Source organism: Lolium rigidum, chromosome 4, assembly GCF_022539505.1.
Source record: "Lolium rigidum isolate FL_2022 chromosome 4, APGP_CSIRO_Lrig_0.1, whole genome shotgun sequence".
Classification (NCBI taxonomy): Eukaryota; Viridiplantae; Streptophyta; class Magnoliopsida; order Poales; family Poaceae; genus Lolium; species Lolium rigidum.
In genome coordinates, this window is record NC_061511.1 from 23061944 (window position 1) to 23077111 (window position 15168).

Here is a 15168-nt window from a genome sequence, read left to right on the forward strand (position 1 = left end):
AACCACATATGTTTTCATATATGCACCGAGTCAACATTGAATTGCAGTAAGGTAACCACTCACTCAATCAAATTGTCTGCAGCAACCTTGAGCACATTTTCAAAGAAGCCACTGGAATCGACGATAACTAGTGGCACGGAACGGAATAACTAGGACACGAAAACGAACTCACTAGTACCTAAGAATGAACAGGGACGCGCGGGCGTGAATCAATCAGTAGGGTTGGCCCTCCTTGGGGTACCCTCCCTCCGGCCAGTAGCCGAGCCACGAGAACATGGCCCCCTTGGCCATCGCCAGCTCCAGGATGTCAGCGCCGGCCACCCCCGGGTCCGCGCCTCCCCCGACCAACCGCACCGCCTCCACCAGCCGGTCGTGCCGGCGCGTCGTTCCCTCCGCCGCGGTCGCGGAGCCCGCCGGCGCCTTGCCCTTCTTCCTGGTCCCCGCAGCACTGCCGCCGCGCACGGGTCGGCTCCCGTTGGACGGACGCGGCGGGGAAAGCGTGGCAGGGAGGGAGCGGGGAGCGGCAGCGGCGGCGTCGGCGGCGGGGGCGAGCGAGGGTGAGGGATCGGAGTCGGAGGCGGGCGTCGGTGGCGCTTCAGCCATGGCTTCCCCTGGAAGGAAAGGAAGAGAAGAGCAGCGGGCAGGTTGGGGAATTTTCGCGGTTTGTAGTGGATGGAGCAGGAGCGTGCGTTCTCGTCGGCCCAGACCAGCCCAAAGTGTAAAACGTAATGGGCCCAATCATTTGGGCGGGTGGGCCAGAGCGAGCAACCTCGGACGGACGAGCCGGGCGGGCCCTGGGTCGGTCCACCCGATAGCCGGATAGGGATGCCGCTTGCTTGGACAGATCCGCCCGCAACTGCTGCTGCTCGCCACGTCAGCCGTCCTTCTCTTCCGGGGCCGACTTGTCTTCTTCTCTCCGCTGCTCGCTTACTTGTCGTACCACACCAGTGAACCCTCAGCCGAGCAGCCCACTTCCGCGCTCTCTCCCGACCCTTCATGGCCCAGGCGACCCTCGCCGCCGCGAGATTCCCTGCGTCCGTCGCGCTCCTCCGCACCCGCCTCTCACCGGCGATCGCCGCGCCCCTCTGCCCGTCCGGGCTCCGCCACCGCAGCCGCGGCTTCGCGATGGCAGCCGCGCCCTCGTCCGCGCCCGTGACAGCCTCCGATCCGCCTCCCAAGGTACGTACGGACGCGCGCAAACACTCGAAACTGCATGCGTTTGCCTCTGATGACCCTGTTTACAAACTGCGACAAGTGCCCCTGGTAGAGCGTGTGGGCATGTCCCTGTCTGCCCTGTATTTTAACTTGGTCCAGTAGCAACCAAGTGGATGCGATGTCCGATTTCTCCATACACTTTAAAGTAGTACCCTCGGTCCTCGGAGTTATTAGGAAAAATTAATGATCAGAGTAGGCCTCACCGTAGCTTTCGGTCTGAATACTACATTTTTTGGTGCCTCTGTTTACCCTGCTACCCATGTCGACTTCCGAATAAACCTGTACAAATTTCCTAAGGAAACTCATGGATACTACAAATTCTCTGTCCAAAAGTTTAAAACAAAAACTTGGTGCACAATAGTTTCCATAATTGCCAACAATGGAGCCCACCTTTTTTTTTTGTTATAACAATGTGTTATAATAATCCTGGACCAGCCCTGGACCAACAGTTCCTTGAATGAATATTTAATTGATACTCAAGGTTATTTTATATACAAGTCCTCAAGTAAGAAGGGACGCTTTCATGAGTGCCCCTTCAAGTCAAGGGATTTTCACATGAATTCTGGATCATTCAAACCCATATGATTTTATTACTAAAGAATCATTTGCACTTTAAACCTCTCGGAAAGAATCCTTTGTTTCTCCTATGGTGGAGTCAAACTTTGCTGCGATCTGAACCCTGTAGGATTTGAGTGGCAAAAACAATGCAATCCCACCTGCATCCTTTTCTGTGTTCTGCAATCCTGCGAATCAAAGACGGAAAACCCTTTTCACAAAACAATGTTCAGTACAACATGTTTGTTCTGTTCTCACTGTTATATAAGATTCTTAGTTTCTTCTTAGTATTTGCTATCTCATGACATTGCGTTTATGAATATATTTGTTATTATCGTTTGTTTCAAATATTCAATCAAAATTGTTCAAAACGGATGTTAGCCGTGCCATATTATGGCAATAAAACCCCATATGCTGACAAACTTCCGACCACTTTCTTATACTTTGCGATAGTTTTGTCTGCATCCTACTTGATTACTTCTCAAATTTCTTGGGAAATAAACTAATGGTCTTAAGTCTTAACTTTTACTTCAGGGCGCTGATTTATTTTTCCGGTCAGTCCTCTCAAAGATGCAAAAAGTTTACTTGAGCAGGAATCCAACAGCAGAAAAGATTCTGGGCCTTGTCCATTCTTATGATGGGGACAACATTTGCTTTGATCATTTTGCTTTCAGAACATTTGGGGTGAGTACTAGCTTAAAGTTTAGTTATGTATGGTTGCTGGCTTGCTGCATACTCTGTATTATGTAATGCACAAGATGTGTGCTGTTGATGGTTGTAACTGAAAGTTCCCATCTGCTACAACTGCAGGTTGATGGTTATGGTATAAACTCACTTGCTGATTTTTTCACTGATTTTGGTTACGAGCCTCGTGAAGAACTAAGGTTTCCTGCAAAAAAACTGAGAGCACTATGGTTTTCTCCTCCCAAGAGTGATGGATACACTGGAACTGGTATATATGGACCTTTGCCAAGGATATTCATTTCCGAACTTCTTGTAGATGAGCTGAGTGCTCCAAGCCAGGTAGTCCTTGATTATTTAATTAATTCGTTCAGTTGGTCTACCACCGCCGTTCCTCAAACAAGGCGTATATTTTTAGTCAAAAGTCAACATAGTGTAAGTTTGACCAATCTTTTAGACAAGAATACGAACATATACAAGATTTAATAAATATAGTATGAAAATTGATTTGGTATTCTAGATATTCATATTTTACGTACATGATTGGTTAAACATACAGTACGTTGGCTTTTGACTAAATTTATGCGCCTTATTTTGAGGAACGGAGGGAGCTAGATACCATAGTATGGGCAACTGCACATTTTATTCATAGCATGCTTGTATGGCTGAAAGCATTTCGGACATTACTTATGACACTCCTGTATGGATGAAGGAAGACTACTGAAACATATCACCATAGAAAGAAAAAGTTGCTTTCCAAAAGCCATTTATCTTTAGGTCTTATTTCTGTAGTTCTCTTATAGTAAATATTCAAAGCTGACTAGGCTCTGATGTTCCATCCACTAGATATCTAGTTTGAAAATTGACTGTTGGGCTCCGATAAGACTGCCACAAGAGTTAATTTGTTCCTATTTCTTACATATCAAAATGTTTTATCTGGTTTTTCTATGCAGGAAATTATATGCAAATACATTAAAACTTCAGCTAAAGGAAATAAATATGCTGTTCTTGCTAGTACATCTGGGGAGCTGACATGGGAGAAGCCCATTTATTCTGATTTCCAGGCTTTATCTAGGTACTCATCTTAATGACTCTTGACCGATTTAACAGGCCAAGAGCTACCACAAACTGTTTGCATATTTTTGGGTGTTTCTGTGCAATTCCAGACAAAATGAAGTTGCCTTTTTGTTCATTTTCTTAATGCCGTTCGCCTGTTCCTGATTCTGTCCTTCATACTCTTTGTAAAGCCATTGTTTTCTACACTTCTCTTTCTTTATTCCATTAGTTGACTCTGATCTTTCCATTTGGATACCAGGGAAAGTGAATATGCTGCATGGACTCTTGTTAATGGCTATGCTCTGAACCATGCCACAGGTTTCCACCCATCGCTTAGAATCAGATATCAGAAGTATTAGTAAGTTCAACAAATTTGTGGAGGACAATGGGTTCAAGTTAAATACAGAAGGAGGGATCTTGAAAGGTCAGTTGCTGATTTCTGAACCACCCAGATTGTATTCAGCAGTGTTTTGACGAATTGCCTCCCCTTTTCATACCTTAGCTACTTGTGTTGAAAATCAAAAGTACATTTTACACTAGGGCATTTACACCTAACCACAGTTTCTATTAACTTTTTTTAGCTGAAAACTGTAGGGGAGGCCCCGACAGTAAATTTTTATTTAAGAAATAAAATATGTACAAGGTAGAGGGGGAGGAGGGAATATACAAAAGGGCTTAGCCGGGCATAGCCCAAAGAGAACTACAAGGCGTCTAGCCAAGCTACAAGATAAGATTTCAGATATTCTGTAAGAAAGAAGGAAGAGTTCTCTTTTGAAAGAAAAAGGACCAGGCCCTAACAATAGGTTTAGCATTGTCAAAAATAAGATGTATTTTTGGTTGACTGTTGGCTATTATTTTAGGATTATATTGTTCAACTATTATATTACAAATATTTACTTTTCATTGGTGTATAATCACTTGTTCCTTTGCAATTATTTGAAAAAATCTACTTATCTTTAGAAAAAATGTCAGCTGAAGGAGGCATGTTTCTTTTTAATTATTATCTCTCGTTTTGACTAGAAACTTACTTGCACGTTTTTTTCTCTGTATGATTTAACAGTGAGTCCTGATGGTCTCCTTCAGCAAAGCTCAACTGTAGCTGATTCATCATTATTTACTTTTGCTGATGGAATCACTGAATCTATTCCACGCTCCTATATTGAATTTGCTGAACGCCTGCCACTCCCACAGTTCAAAGATTTGCAAGATAAAGAGGTTTGCATCATTTGTTACGAAAGTACTGATTATTTCCTACTCGTTTTCCTTTCCTGCACAATCCGTACTTGGAAAAAGTAGTGACGCGATTGGTATGACTGGGAGCTTCGCATTTGTAGTGTTTCTATTCCCCTATGCTGACATGTTATATTGTCGCTCCCACTTCAATCAGGGTTGTCGTAGAAATGTTGTTCTCTTTTCCTAACTAGTAGATTATCAATATAAATACTATCAGAGTATTACGTTTTGGCAATTAATACACTCCTGCACAGAATATTAAACTCTGTACTCTTATGCTTTGCTAATGTGAAGTAGTCCTCCTGGTCTGCTAATGTAGTTATTATTTAAAGGTCAAGGAACACCACAGACGTGATGGTTTTGAGGTAGGCAATGCAGACAAGATATTTGAGAGCACGTCAAGGGATCAGCTTACCCGAAGGTCTGCATAGACGGTGACTCTTGATCGACCATTCTGCAGGCGACGTGCCTCTTGGAAGTGTGTTGAAAGTCTGTGTTGCGTAATTACTGTATATACTACATTGCCTGAAGTGTGTTGAAAATCAGAGGCTCAATAAAGAAAAAAAATTCTTAATGGCATTGCTCTCTCATGTCTGGAATTCAGTTATGTCTATTGTATTATTTTCGTGCTGGGTTGCCATGGTTCTCTCCTTTGCTTCATCAAATCTAAACCGATCTCTACAAATGTAGGAAATAGTTTAATATGGCACAATAGCCAGCTCTTTGTAAGAAGTTGTGGCATTCTAGTTTACATTCATTTACATTACGGCGTCACTGAGAAAACTATGTCCCTGGAACTTCTATAGCAGGTCAAGGCAAGTATTTGCGTGAGAAAGGTGGATTGAACTCTGTTTTCTGAGAGTATAGTTTCATGAGTTGTCACCAAAAGGTACGATTTACTTTCAAAACTCGAAACAGTTCTTTATAAAGCATCTAGAAGAGACTAGATTGCAATGACCTTAACTTGGGATAGAATGTGGATCTGCTCTCTTGTATGCCACTACTTACAAATACATATGTGCACATTATATCATCAAAATAATATCATACCATCTGCATAGTTAAGTTGTACAAATACAAATGTAATTTAGAAGATCAATATCTAACTCCATATTTCGTGGGGAACTTTATTTTCTCCACTGGCCTGCCTGTTCTTCATGTTTTGTATTTGGAAATTTCTTACTTTCTCTACAATTCAGCTTATTTTTCATTTTGCTCGGCTTAGGGGCAAAAGCAAAAGTTTTTTCTGAAATTCTCATTTCTGTCGACTCTTCATGCAACTATGATGGCATGAAAGACGAAAAAGCAAACAAGTAAACAACTAGAATCACCAAACTGAGCATTTGCATCTGTCTAGCAGCTCTCTGGCTCTTGACTCCTGGATCAAATGAAAGGGCAGAAGACAGACCAAAAGCAGCAGCCTCAAAACTCCACTTTTCATATGTATTGATCCAGGTGTCCTTGAGATCTGAATGGCCGACTCCTTTAGCCACATTTCCTGGAGGCCTCGCTATTCCTTGAGCCTCATTTCCTGCACAAAGAAGCATTTCTTTGTTTGTTCGAATCTTACAGCTGTGTTTCACAGGCGGAGATGAACTCCCTTGCCAGCATTAGCATCTGGAGAGAAGAAGCTGGAGAGAAGAAGCTGAAATCTGGAGGTTGCCTTGCTTAAGAAAATATGCTAAAAGAGACAAGTATGGCTAGGATATATTCTATATTTACACTATTTTGGGCTAACTAGTTTTACTTTTGCCTATTTTAAGCTATCAGCTTTCTTCTCGAGATCATTACAATAGTAGCAGTTGCTATATTTTATTGATATTCCTTTTTACTATAGATTTTGCATTATTGGAACTTGCATGATTACTACTTTGCTAGGTTAATTCCTTTATAAAGTAGAATTTGTGCTCTAAAGATAACATGCTTAATTACTATTCACCCATCTTATTGGAAATATAGTCTGTCCATGTTTTATTGATGTTGTTTTCTCCGTTGACATAGATTATGCATCTTTGAAACTTGATTGCTAGGTAGATATAGTGCATTCTTTTTTACAGTAGAATTTGCTCTTCGAAAGATATACTCCTTTCGGGTTTTTTTCGATAAAGGAAATATATTAATATCAGGAGATATCAATTACACCCAGCCTCTGCAACAACGCAACACCCTAATGGCAGTACGGATACACACATCAAAAAAAAAGAAAAAAAAGTCCCGCCACAGCATTCTAGCCCTAACAATAACAATACAACCACCACCATGACAACGCCTGAACTTCTGGCTCTTCAAAAGCGACGCCTCCAAGAAGGGAATGGTGCGGCAGCATCGTCATTGTTCGGTCAAAGATTTTAGATTTCACCTTGAAGATAGTCCGCGCTTTCAAAACAATGCCTTCAACAAGGTCATTGCTAGGCACAACCAATTAAGGCCAGCCTTAGATTTTCATCCTGAAAGGCTAGACTCTAAACTTCACCTGTGCTGCCGCCCCCACTTTCATACTGCTGCTGCAAGCCCGGAACACCAAGCAAGTTCCTCGCATAGACTTAGACCTCCATTGCTAGTACTCCCTCCATCCTAGTTTGTAAGTCACAATTTTTTAATATCTTGGCCCAAGGTACTAGCTGATTGTGTCTCATTTTCTCTCTCTCATTGGTGCATGCAACCTCTTTCTCTCTCTCATTGGTGCATGCATTCTCTTTCTCTCCCTCATTGGTGCATGCAACCCCTTTCTCTCCCTCATTAAATAAAATTATGCCTTAGAGGTGGGGGTTTTGGGACAAATAGTTTTTGGGAATATGACTTACACTCTAGGACGGAGGGAGTACTCCAAGTCCGGCCATCATGATATTCTACGCCTCTAACTTCGCCTTGGACCGAAATATCGCTGGATGGCAAGAAAGAATAGAGCTTCGCGCCGCTTCCACCGAAACCAAACGGTCGGAATAAACACATGGGTGCGCACGACCGAATACCACCCTGTCCAGCAAACTCTTACATTCACCGGTGGTGCCTTCCGGAGCTCAACACTCTGGCCAGATCGAGAAGGACATGCCTCAGGCAGGTCTTCATCTGCACACAAGAGAAACCCTAGGACCGTCACCTTTATTCGGGTCGTGCCCCAACACTGCCGACCATCCTAGGCCAGCCGAAGCAACGGGAAGACACCAGGCGTAGATCACCCACTCGTGGGCAACGCCCTGCAGCCAGCCGGCCCTCAACCAGCGACAGATGGGATCACGGAGAGGGCAAGGAGAAGCAACCTAGGGTTTTCACCCAATCGGCCCGTCCCCCCTTGCACCTTTGCCGCCGCCAGAGTCCACCGCCGGAGGCAACCACCACCGCCACCATCAGGCATCAGGAAGTCTTCCACATCCAAGCCCCAGTACGCTCGATCCCATAAACCTGGCCGAACCCATCCGAGACGGGGCGCCGAGATTCAGAGCTGAGCCGCCGCCGGTGCCCGCTGCGGTCCTCACGGGAGCCCACGCCCGAACCAGAACTCCCGAAGATGCTCCGGCGCCATGGAGGAAGAAGGCCCCAACACGGGTGAGGAAGATCCACCGCCGTCGGCGTCGCCCGGGCTTCGCCTGACGACCCCTGCCAGCGGCGGCAACGGAGGAAGGGGTGGAGGAGGGCCGACGCGGTCGGCGGCTGGGGCGCCTTGTCTCCCTAGGGGGGGGGGGGCACATCACTGTGAACAATTATGACCAAAAAATAATGTCACGCTGTCATGGTCCAAATCCAGTAATGATATCAAACACCATCTATCATTATGGATTTGTATGAACTGAACGTGACCAAAAAATCCACACATACACATCTTTTAGGCTTTCGGATTATGCATGCACAGGTGTGAAGCAGACGAGTTTGCTGACACTTGCGCGCACCCCATGGCTGCAAAGCTGAGGTTTCAGGTTTGTCGCATCCACTTTACCTCTCCTTTCAGAATAAAATATGCGCTGCTTTTACGAAACTTCGAGGTACTCGCCTGCTGCTACATGTATATCTGAATGCACAGTTCCGTGGAACTCTGAAAGTGTTGCTTTTAGCTAGAAACTGAATCAGTTCCATTTCAAATAAAAAATTGAATCAGCTCCATTAGGTCAATGGACTTTTGGAAATCAACACTAGGCTTGATAGGAACTTTTCTTGAAAAATATGAGGATATGGGCTTCAGTTTTGAGTGTTGTAAAATATCTGCAGGGTGCAAATTTGAACTGGTTGCCGTTTATTTTGTTGACAGTGGGAAAATAAAAGGGTAACTGTTAAGTCACTACTTAGAAGTTAGAAATATCGTGTGGTCTTGAAAAGCATGTAGTGACGATCTAGTAGCATGAACGAGTTTTAGTTTCGATTCTCTGTTTACGTTCTTGAAAGTTGGGTATTTAATAAATTCTTAGTTGCAGCTCTCTCTATTGGTCTCTTAGATTCTAAAGTAGATGTTGTGAGATGGATAAGTTCCAGTCTACAGGTTGTTCGTTCCATACGTAGCAATCCACAATCATCTGGAGTCCACTAATGAATTGATTCTCTAGTTCATGATGAATCAGTTCCCATGCCGTATCCATCATCTGCACCCATGAAAAGCAAGAAGTAAAACGTTTAGAATCTAATGTCCTCTATCCTCTAGGTTTAGCCCCACTACTGTTTATTATTTTAACCAAAATATCTGCATGCTGGATGAGAATAAAATGTTTTCGTTACTCAAGCCGATATTCTCGCTTTCGCTTCGTCGACCCCCGCTTTCGCGGTTGCTTCCCTCTAAGGCAGAACGCTCCCCTACCGATGCATTTTGACATCCCACGGCTTCGGCAGATCGCTTAGCCCCGTTCATCTTCAGCACAAGGGCGCTCGATCAGTGAGCTATTACGCACTCTTTAAAGGGTGGCTGCTTCTAGGCAAACCTCCTGGGTTTTTTTCTACCAATGGGGGCTTTCCCTTCACCGCCCCCACGGTTCATAACTACCCCTCTTACTATGGGTCGTTTACCTAGCTAACACTTAGATCCGGCTCTACCCAAACTTTTTTGGTTCACCCCAACATTACCCACTTGTCCGACTGTTGCTAAGCAGTTTTGGGATACTAAACGGACCTCCCCAGATGGTAATCTTAAAGTGGCCGATTTACCCTCTTTTGCAATCAGTTTCGCTACAGCACTGTTCTAGCTAATTGTCCACCCCTTCCACGTGTGATTTCTATGTTATGCATGGCCGTGCCTAAGGGCATATCGGTTGAAGTAGATTCTTCTTTTCTCTAAAAAAAAAACCCTTCCCAAACTGTACAAGCTTCTTCCAAAGCATACAACTTTCTAGATGTATATGACGATCTCTAGACCGATGGATCTCAATTCTTTTCCTCGGGATCCCTTGAATGAAATTAGGGAACGAAGATAAGTAGATTAGATGGATGGAGATAGAAATCTTCTTTCGTAACTCCCAGAATTTCATTTCTTCGTAGTGGCTCCGTTCCATGCCTCATTTCATAGGGAAGCCAACAAATTTGTTTTCCATGTTCCATATGAAAACTGTCAATTCTCATAAGATCTTCTTCAGTCTTACTCAAAAGGTCCAATAGTGTATGTATATTGGCCCTTTTGAGACAATTATACGTTCTAGAAGGCAATTCTAATTGATCAATAAAAATACAATTCAATGGAATTCCTTTTTTGTTTTTCTTTAGATTTAGATTAGTTAATCTTTTTTGAAAAGTAAAAAGGGGTGGAGTAAACCTATTTTTATTTTCTTCGAAACTAGTGCCCTCTTCTTCCGCGTGTAGAAAAGGAAGAAATAAATCAATCAAATTACAAGAGTCCTCATAAAGCGCTTCCTTAGGGGTTAAACTTCCATTAGTCCATATTTTGTAGGTTTGCAACGAGCAGAAGTTATGGTAAAGGGTGTTGGTAGTGGAAGAGATGCCGCATGACGAGCCGTTGCTAAAAGCGGTGTGCGATTAAGTTGTATACGTGATGTAACACCTATGCCGCATAATGGATGTCGACCGCCTAAAAAAAGACGTATGTAAAAGAATAAATCTGCTTTCAAGAGAAATAAACGATTCAATGATCAAATAATAATACTAGTCTATTATGGTTCGAGAGGAGGTCCAGGATCCACTCAAACACTACAGTGGAAATGTGTTGAATCAATAGTAGATAGTAAGCGTCTTTATTATGGTCGTTTCATTCTGTCCCCGTTTAGGAAAGGGCAAGCGGACACCGTAGGTATTGCCTTGCGAAGAGCTTTACTTGGAGAAATAGAAGGAACATGTATCGCACGCGCCAAATTTGGGAGCGTACCACACGAATATTCTACAATAGCAGGTATTGAGGAATCCGTACAAGAAATTTTACTAAATTTGAAAGAAATTGTATTGAGAAGTAATCTCTATGGAGTTAGAGACGCATCAATTTGCGTCAAAGGTCCTAGATACATAACTGCTCAAGATATAATCTTACCACCTTCCGTAGAAATCGTTGATACGTCACAACCTATAGCTAACTTGACAGAGCCTATTGATTTTTGTATTGAGTTACAGATAAAGAGAGATCGTGGATATCAGACAGAACTCAGAAAGAATTATCAAGATGGAAGTTATCCTATAGATGCTGTATCCATGCCTGTTCGAAATGTGAATTATAGTATTTTTTCTTGTGGGAATGGAAATGAAAAACACGAGATACTTTTTCTAGAAATATGGACTAATGGAAGTTTAACCCCTAAGGAAGCGCTTTATGAGGTGATTGATTTATTTCTTCCTTTTCTACACGCGGAAGAAGAGGGCACTAGTTTCGAAGAAAATAAAAATAGGTTTACTTCACCCCTTTTTACTTTTCAAAAAAGATTAATTAATCTAAATCTAAAGAAAAACAAAAAAGGAATTCCATTGAATTGTATTTTTATTGATCAATTAGAATTGCCTTCTAGAACGTATAATTATCTCAAAAGGGCCAATATACATACACTATTGGACCTTCCTTTTGAGTAAGACTGAAGAAGATAACACTAGTTTTTTTCCTTACGTCAGATGCAGAAGGTTTTGCTGGGCACTTGAATGTATTTTTAACTTTTCTAAGTGTCTTTTATGTAACTGTGGGGATAATTGCCCTAGGTCTGGATGTGTCATTCGTAATCGTTTTTGTCGGTTAATACAATCTAAACTAGTTAAATACCTGTGCATTGCTGCGGGCTTATAGAAATATAGAATGGACAAAAAAAGTACAATGAACAATAAATAGATCATATTGTTTCAGCTTTTCCTAAGCTCTAGAGAAACACCTACTGTGATGGTACTTCCTGTTGAAAAGGTGACTGCCAATGGTGTATTCATGTGATCGTCTATCATTCAACCACATAAATATGATGCTAATTATGTTGGTTGGCTCACATATGTACAAACTCATTTTTCGACTCATCCTACCAATGTTATGGATCTCTTTGAATTATCATCAACATCAAGCATTGTTAAATCACGCTAATTTATGAATGAACATCCTTTGGAAAAAAACTTGTAAATGACTATGTTCTAAACTATTTAATATGTGAACATATATACTTGGGGTAGTACCATTTTTAATTTTTTATAGAATAGTTTCCTTAGATCACGTGACATTTTACAAATTACTAATAAGAATAGGAAGACATTGGAGGCGTCAGGCTTTGCTAGCAGATTCAGAAGACTGAATATATTTCTGAGAAATTGGTTGCTTATATTCAGAAAAAAATGGACGACTCAGACTGAAGAGTAGACATGGAGATTACCCAAAGTTGATTCAAACCAGGCCAGGCGTGAGATTAATCAAAGGGAGAAGCGACCGGGCGTTCATCAGATCGGGCGAGAAGACTTAGCAACATGCATGTCGTGCAACACGCACCAACACTACAGGAATCGCACGGGATGCCGAGGGCCCCGAGCCCTCGGCGTAGCGAGTCCTGGCCGTTGGCGTACGCTAGGCTGACGGAGACCGTCGGCGTAGCCCCTCGGGCAAGGTCCGCCTCGGGAGAGCCCACCTGGCTGTCGGCGTAGCACCGGCTGTCGGCGTAGACGAAGAAACCGACAGCTGGTCCCTCCCCTCGGCGTTTCGGCCCTCGGCGTAGCTCGCCTATCGGCGTCGTCCCTCTGACGGCTGTCAGCGCTACGCCGAGGGGCACCCCGCCGGCATACCGAGCTACGTGGCACATCCACGCCCAGCTAACGGCTACGCCGAGGGGCACCCCCGTCGGCATGCCGAGCTACGTGGCGCATTCACGGTCGCCCAGCTAACGGCTACGCTGAGGGGCTCCCCGTCGGCATACCATGCTACGTGGCGTGTCCACGATCGCCCTGCCATGGTCGCCCACACAGATATGTCGTGGGCATGCCCATCGGCATAGCCTGACCATTTGGTCCTACGCCGTGGCTATGCCGACGGCAAGGCCCTCGGCGTATCTGCGGCCATTTTTTCTTTTTTTGCTGTTTTGTTTGTTGAACTGGTTTGGCAGCACATAAATTCAAAGATAATTAACACCCTTCTTTTGCTTGTTTGGCTTGTTGAGCTGGTGGGTGGTGTTGTGTTGGAGGAGAACACATGGGTATATATAGGGAGACGAGGGGCTGAAACGGCGGGAAAACTTGGCGGGGGAGTGGGTGGTAGAAAAGAGCGGGAAACTTGGCGGGAGAAAATAGGCGGGAGAAATGGAGCGAGAAAGTTTGGCGGGAAAAATGAAAAACAAGCATTCTCTATGAAGACGGTGCCCCTCGGCATAGACATTTCATGTGACGTCAGTCTGGCGGGAGAAGAACTGAAAAATTGGCGCACACGGCCACCCTTGGCATAGACGTGACGCCGTCACGGCTCCGTTAAGGCACGGCCAAGCTGGGGTGGCACCCTGCAGCTATGCCGACGGCTAAGAGTACGGCGAGGGCCACCGTCGGCACCTCGTGTCATACACCGACGGTATCTATACGCCGAGGGGCTGGTTGATGTTGAAATATTGGACCCACACTTAGTGGCCCATACTAGATTTCAGATTTACCTATAAATCTCAAAGCCCACATAGTGGCAGCCTTGTGAGTTTGAGCCCAAGTTGGTGGCAGCTCACTAGGGAGTGGCAAGAGGTGGGAAGTTTAGTCCCACATGGAAAGTTGGGAGGAAGTTAGACCACCTTATAAGGTGGGTTGTTCCACCACTAGTAAGTGAGTAAGAATAGGAGTGGTTCACGCGCGCTCCTCCTCCTCCTCGCTTGCTCGACACGACACGACACGTCACGTCACGACGCGCGCCGCGTTCCTAGTGAGTGGATTGAGCCTCGAGCCGAGACTTTCCTTACTTTTTGCAGCTCAGGAAAACGAACAGAGTCCTAGACGGACGCGTCACAGTTAGTCGGTTTGGGTCGCTCCCGAACCATGGGCTTTCTGTAACCGAGTAGAAACGTGCGCGCTACGTGGCGTGCCCCACGTTGCCTAGGGTTTCCTGAGCCTATATAATCTCTTGCCCGGGTACCGCAGAAACACATCTAATACTCGAGTTAGGGTTTTGTCACCTCTCTCTGCTTGTGCCGCCATCGTAGCCTACTCCATCCCGCGCGCCGACGTGCATCGGCGAACGGGAGAGCAGGTCTCCGGAACCACTCATCCTTGCGATCCTGTACGGGAGAGGCCGAATTAGGTTTTTGGGAAGCGCTCCGCGTGACTGCTCAAGCTCTTCATCACGGGTCGTCTTCCGTCCAAGTCGGGTGGTGCTGCCTACCGTCGTCTTCAACGCCGTCTACTTCGACCCGTCGTCCCTGTCGTCAAAAACATTGTCATCAACAACGTTACTGCTGCAACATCATCTGCTACACCTCCACCGCCACCTCCACCAGATCGGTACGTGCGATATATCTTGATCTGTTTAGCGATGGATGCTTTACCGTTTGCGCTGCTGCTACTCATGTTGATTAATGCATCTATTATGTTCGAGTTTCACATGTTAGTAGTTGCTGTCATCATGTTTTATATTATGGAATTAATCATGGAAATTGTGTGTAATTATCCAACAATCCAAAAACCTAATTGTAGGCAATTTCCTGAGTTAACAATGGCTAGTTTTGCTGATGCACTGAGGCCGGATAAGTTTACCGGTGTGCACTTTAAGAGGTGGCAGGTTAAGGCCACGCTCTGGCTTACTCATCTGAAAGTATTCGAAGTTAGTGATGGTTTACCTGAAGGAACTATATCTGAGCAAGATCAGAACAAGTTCAAGGAAAACAATACTCTCTTCATCGGATGCGTTCTGAGTATTCTTGCTGATCGTCTGTGTGATGTGTACATGCACATAACAGATGGTAAAGAGCTCTGGAATGCACTGAATGCTAAATTTTGTGCAACTGATGCAGGCAGTGAACTGTATATCATGGAGAGCTTTCATGACATCAGGATGGTGAACAACCGTTCTGTAGTTGAACAAGCTCA

The 15168-nt window shown here is 44.4% G+C and overlaps 1 pseudogene; it reads left to right on the forward strand.

Annotated features, from left to right (window-relative positions):
* Positions 1-981: 981 nt before the first annotated feature.
* LOC124708110 lies at positions 982-5319 on the forward strand (annotated as a pseudogene).
* The last annotated feature ends 9849 nt before the right edge of the window (positions 5320-15168 follow it).